The sequence below is a fragment of the Carettochelys insculpta genome, unplaced genomic scaffold (assembly GCF_033958435.1).
Source record: "Carettochelys insculpta isolate YL-2023 unplaced genomic scaffold, ASM3395843v1 scaffold_0070, whole genome shotgun sequence".
Lineage (NCBI taxonomy): Eukaryota > Metazoa > Chordata > Testudines > Carettochelyidae > Carettochelys > Carettochelys insculpta.
The window spans coordinates 37,501-42,725 of NW_027439107.1; the positions used below are offsets into that span (position 1 = coordinate 37,501).

General features: G+C 62.4%; 1 non-coding gene across 1 annotated transcript; it reads left to right on the forward strand.

Annotated features, from left to right (window-relative positions):
• The first annotated feature begins 4,813 nt into the window (after positions 1 to 4,813).
• On the forward strand, positions 4,814 to 4,932 carry LOC142006471 (5S ribosomal RNA). Its single transcript, XR_012643542.1, has one exon. It is a non-coding gene; the product is annotated as a 5S ribosomal RNA (ribosomal RNA).
• Positions 4,933 to 5,225: the final 293 nt, after the last annotated feature.

A 5,225-nucleotide genomic window follows, 5' to 3' on the forward strand; every position in this document is an offset into this window, starting at 1 on the left:
AAATTTTTCTCTCCCGCCTGGGACCGGGGTTGACCTGTTGTCCCTGCCGGACTTAGAAATTTTTTCTCTGCCGCCTGGGACCGGGGTTGACCTGTTGTCCCTGCCGGACTTAGAAATTTTTTCTCTGCCGCCTGGGACCGGGGTTGACCTGTTGTCCCTGCCGGACTTGGAAAATTTTTCTCTCCCGCCTGGGACCGGGGTTGACCTGTTGTCCCTGCCGGACTTAGAAATTTTTTCTCTGCCGCCTGGGACCGGGGTTGACCTGTTGTCCCTGCCGGACTTAGAAATTTTTTCTCTCCAGCCTGGGACCGGGGTTGACCTGTTGTCCCTGCCGGACTTAGAAATTTTTTCTCTCCAGCCTGGGACCGGGGTTGACCTGTTGTCCCTGCCGGACTTAGAAATTTTTTCTCTCCCGCCCGGTACCGGGGTTGACCTGTTGTCCCTGCCGGACTTAGAAAATTTTTCTCTCCCGCTCGGAACCGGGGTTGACCTGTTGTCCCTGCCGGACTTAGAAAATTTTTCTCTCCCGCCTGGGACCGGGGTTGACCTGTTGTCCCTGCCGGACTTGGAGCCCCAGGAGGGGATCGGCCACCAGGTCAACCTCCGCTGAAAGCGGCCACGGTTTACCTGGTGCCCGGGGAGCGAATCGGACACCAGGTCAACCTCAGCTGAAGCGGCCGGGGTTGACCTGCTGTCCCTGCCGGACTTAGAAATTTTTTCTCTCCAGCCTGGGACCGGGGTTGACCTGTTGTCCCTGCCGGACTTAGAAATTTTTTCTCTGCCGCCTGGGACCGGGGTTGACCTGTTGTCCCTGCCGGACTTGGAAAATTTTTCTCTCCCGCCTGGGACCGGGGTTGACCTGTTGTCCCTGCCGGACTTAGAAAATTTTTCTCTGCCGCCTGGGACCGGGGTTGACCTGTTGTCCCTGCCGGACTTAGAAATTTTTTCTCTCCAGCCTGGGACCGGGGTTGACCTGTTGTCCCTGCCGGACTTAGAAATTTTTTCTCTCCCGCCCGGGACCGGGGTTGACCTGTTGTCCCTGCCGGACTTAGAAAATTTTTCTCTCCCGCTCGGAACCGGGGTTGACCTGTTGTCCCTGCCGGACTTAGAAAATTTTTCTCTCCCGCCTGGGACCGGGGTTGACCTGTTGTCCCTGCCGGACTTAGAAAATTTTTCTCTCCCGCCCGGTACCGGGGTTGACCTGTTGTCCCTGCCGGACTTAGAAAATTTTTCTCTCCCGCCTGGGACCGGGGTTGACCTGTTGTCCCTGCCGGACTTAGAAATTTTTTCTCTGCCGCCTGGGACCGGGGTTGACCTGTTGTCCCTGCCGGACTTAGAAATTTTTTCTCTCCAGCCTGGGACCGGGGTTGACCTGTTGTCCCTGCCGGACTTAGAAATTTTTTCTCTCCCCGCCTGGGACCGGGGTTGACCTGCTGTCCCTGCCGGACTTGGAGCCCGAGGAGGGAATCGGCCACCAGGTCAACCTCCGCTGAAAGCGGCCACGGTTTACCTGGTGCCCGGGGAGCGAATCGGACACCAGGTCAACCTCTGCTAAAGCGACCGAGGTTGACCTGGTGCCCGGGGAGCGAATCTGACACCAGGTCAACCTCTGCTAAAGCGCCAGAGGTTGACCTGGTGCCCGGGGAGCGAATCGGACACCAGGTCAACCTCTGCTAAAGCGGCCGGGGTTGACCTGCTGTCCCTGCCGGACTTAGAAAATTTTTCTCTCCAGCCTGGGACCGGGGTTGACCTGTTGTCCCTGCCGGACTTAGAAAATTTTTCTCTCCCGCCTGGGACCGGGGTTGACCTGTTGTCCCTGCCGGACTTAGAAAATTTTTCTCTCCCGCCTGGGACCGGGGTTGACCTGTTGTCCCTGCCGGACTTAGAAAATTTTTCTCTCCCGCCTGGGACCGGGGTTGACCTGTTGTCCCTGCCGGACTTAGAAAATTTTTCTCTCCCGCCTGGGACCGGGGTTGACCTGTTGTCCCTGCCGGACTTAGAAATTTTTTCTCTCCCGCCTGGGACCGGGGTTGACCTGTTCTCCCTGCCGGACTTAGAAAATTTTTCTCTCCAGCCTGGGACCGGGGTTGACCTGTTGTCCCTGCCGGACTTGGAGCCCGAGGAGGGGATCGGCCACCAGGTCAACCTCCGCTGAAAGCGGCCACGGTTTACCTGGTGCCCGGGGACCGAATCGGACACCAGGTCAACCTCCGCTGAAGCGGCCGGGGTTGACCTGCTGTCCCTGCCGGACTTAGAAAATTTTTCTCTCCCGCCTGGGACCGGGGTTGACCTGTTGTCCCTGCCGGACTTAGAAAATTTTTCTCTCCAGCCTGGGACCGGGGTTGACCTGTTGTCCCTGCCGGACTTGGAGCCCGAGGAGGGGATCGGCCACCAGGTCAACCTCCGCTGAAAGCGGCCACGGTTTACCTGGTGCCCGGGGACCGAATCGGACACCAGGTCAACCTCCGCTGAAGCGGCCGGGGTTGACCTGCTGTCCCTGCCGGACTTTGAAAATTTTTCTCTCCCCGCCCGGAACCGGGGTTGACCTGTTGTCCCTGCCGGACTTGGAAATTTTTTCTCTCCCCGCCTGGGACCGGGGTTGACCTGCTGTCCCTGCCGGACTTGGAGCCCCAGGAGGGGATCGGCCACCAGGTCAACCTCCGCTGAAAGCGGCCACGGTTTACCTGGTGCCCGGGGACCGAATCGGACACCAGGTCAACCTCTGCTAAAGCGCCCGAGGTTGACCTGGTGCCCGGGGAGCGAATCGGACACCAGGTCAACCTCTGCTACGGCGGCCGGGGTTGACCTGCTGTCCCTGCCGGACTTAGAAAATTTTTCTCTCCCCGCCCGGAACCGGGGTTGACCTGTTGTCCCTGCCGGACTTGGAGCCCGAGGAGGGGATCGGCCACCAGGTCAACCTCCGCTGAAAGCGGCCACGGTTTACCTGGTGCCCGGGGAGCGAATCGGACACCAGGTCAACCTCTGCTAAAGCGGCCGGGGTTCACCTGCTGTCCCTGCCGGACTTGGAGCCCGAGGAGGGGATCGGCCACCAGGTCAACCTCCGCTGAAAGCGGCCACGGTTTACCTGGTGCCCGGGGAGCGAATCGGACACCAGGTCAACCTCTGCTAAAGCGGCCGGGGTTCACCTGCTGTCCCTGCCGGACTTGGAGCCCGAGGAGGGGATCGGCCACCAGGTCAACCTCCGCTGAAAGCGGCCACGGTTTACCTGGTGCCCGGGGAGCGAATCGGACACCAGGTCAACCTCTGCTAAAGCGGCCGGGGTTGACCTGCTGTCCCTGCCGGACTTGGAGCCCGAGGAGGGGATCGGCCACCAGGTCAACCTCCGCTGAAAGCGGCCACGGTTTACCTGGTGCCCGGGGAGCGAATCGGACACCAGGTCAACCTCTGCTAAAGCGGCCGGGGTTGACCTGCTGTCCCTGCCGGACTTGGAGCCCGAGGAGGGTATCGGCCACCAGGTCAACCTCCGCTGAAAGCGGCCACGGTTTACCTGGTGCCCGGGGAGCGAATCGGACACCAGGTCAACCTCTGCTAAAGCGGCCGGGGTTGACCTGCTGTCCCTGCCGGACTTGGAGCCCGAGGAGGGGATCGGCCACCAGGTCAACCTCCGCTGAAAGCGGCCACGGTTTACCTGGTGCCCGGGGACCGAATCGGACACCAGGTCAACCTCTGCTAAAGCGGCCGGGGTTGACCTGCTGTCCCTGCCGGACTTGGAGCCCGAGGAGGGGATCGGCCACCAGGTCAACCTCCGCTGAAAGCGGCCACGGTTTACCTGGTGCCCGGGGACCGAATCGGACACCAGGTCAACCTCTGCTAAAGCGGCCGGGGTTGACCTGCTGTCCCTGCCGGACTTGGAGCCCGAGGAGGGGATCGGCCACCAGGTCAACCTCCGCTGAAAGCGGCCACGGTTGACCTGGTGCCCGGGGAGCGAATCGGACACCAGGTCAACCTCTGCTAAAGCGGCCGGGGTTGACCTGCTGTCCCTGCCGGACTTGGAGCCCGAGGAGGGGATCGGCCACCAGGTCAACCTCCGCTGAAAGCGGCCACGGTTTACCTGGTGCCCGGGGACCGAATCGGACACCAGGTCAACCTCCGCTGAAGCGGCCGGGGTTGACCTGCTGTCCCTGCCGGACTTAGAAAATTTTTCTCTCCCCGCCCGGAACCGGGGTTGACCTGTTGTCCCTGCCGGACTTAGAAAATTTTTCTCTCCCCGCCCGGAACCGGGGTTGACCTGCTGTCCCTGCCGGACTTGGAGCCCGAGGAGGGGATCGGCCACCAGGTCAACCTCCGCTGAAAGCGCCCGAGGTTGACCTGGTGCCCGGGGAGCGAATCGGACACCAGGTCAACCTCTGCTAAAGCGCCCGAGGTTGACCTGGTGCCCGGGGAGCGAATCGGACACCAGGTCAACCTCCGCTAAAGCGCCCGAGGTTGACCTGGTGCCCGGGGAGCGAATCGGACACCAGGTCAACCTCTGCTACGGCGGCCGGGGTTGACCTGCTGTCCCTGCCGGACTTGGAAAATTTCTCTCCCCGCCTCGGACCGGGGTTGACCTGCTGTCCCTACCGGACTTAGAACATTTTTCTCTCCCCGCCCCGGCCCGGGGGTTAACCTCGGGGCACACAGCTTCCCGGGTCTGACGTGCACGTCCTGTCACCTCCCGGGCCCGGCGTCCTCGTCCTCCCTTCCCCTTGGGCCGGCTCGGAGGAAGTTTTCCCTCGGCCCGGCCTCCGGGTTAATTGTTTGGGCCCGGCTGACTGAGGCCAGGCTGCTGACGCTAAAGCCCGGGGAGGCGGGGGCCTACGGCCATACCGGACCGAATGCCCCCGATCTCGTCCGATCTCGGAAGGTAAACCGTCCCGGGCCTGGCTAGTACCTGGATGGGTGACCGCCTGGGAATCCCAGGTGCCGTAGGCAGCTTTTGGCCCCAGCGGGGGTAGAGCGGGGCGTGTGTCTGCCGTGCGGGAGCAGGGAAGCCGTGAGGCCAAGGCGGCGCGACGGTCCTGGGGGGCGCTGAGGCCTTTCCCTCTGCCTGCCTGCGTGTCGGGGGCGGGGGGGCGGGCGAGGAAGCTTAGGCCCTCACCCGGTGCGGTGCGATGGCTTGGGTCGGGTCGGGGAGAGGGAAGAAAGCGTGTGTGGAGCGTTGGTGGGGCAGGTGTGTGTGTGGGAGTGCTGGGTGGGGCAGGCCGTTGAGGCGGTGGCGGTGGTGG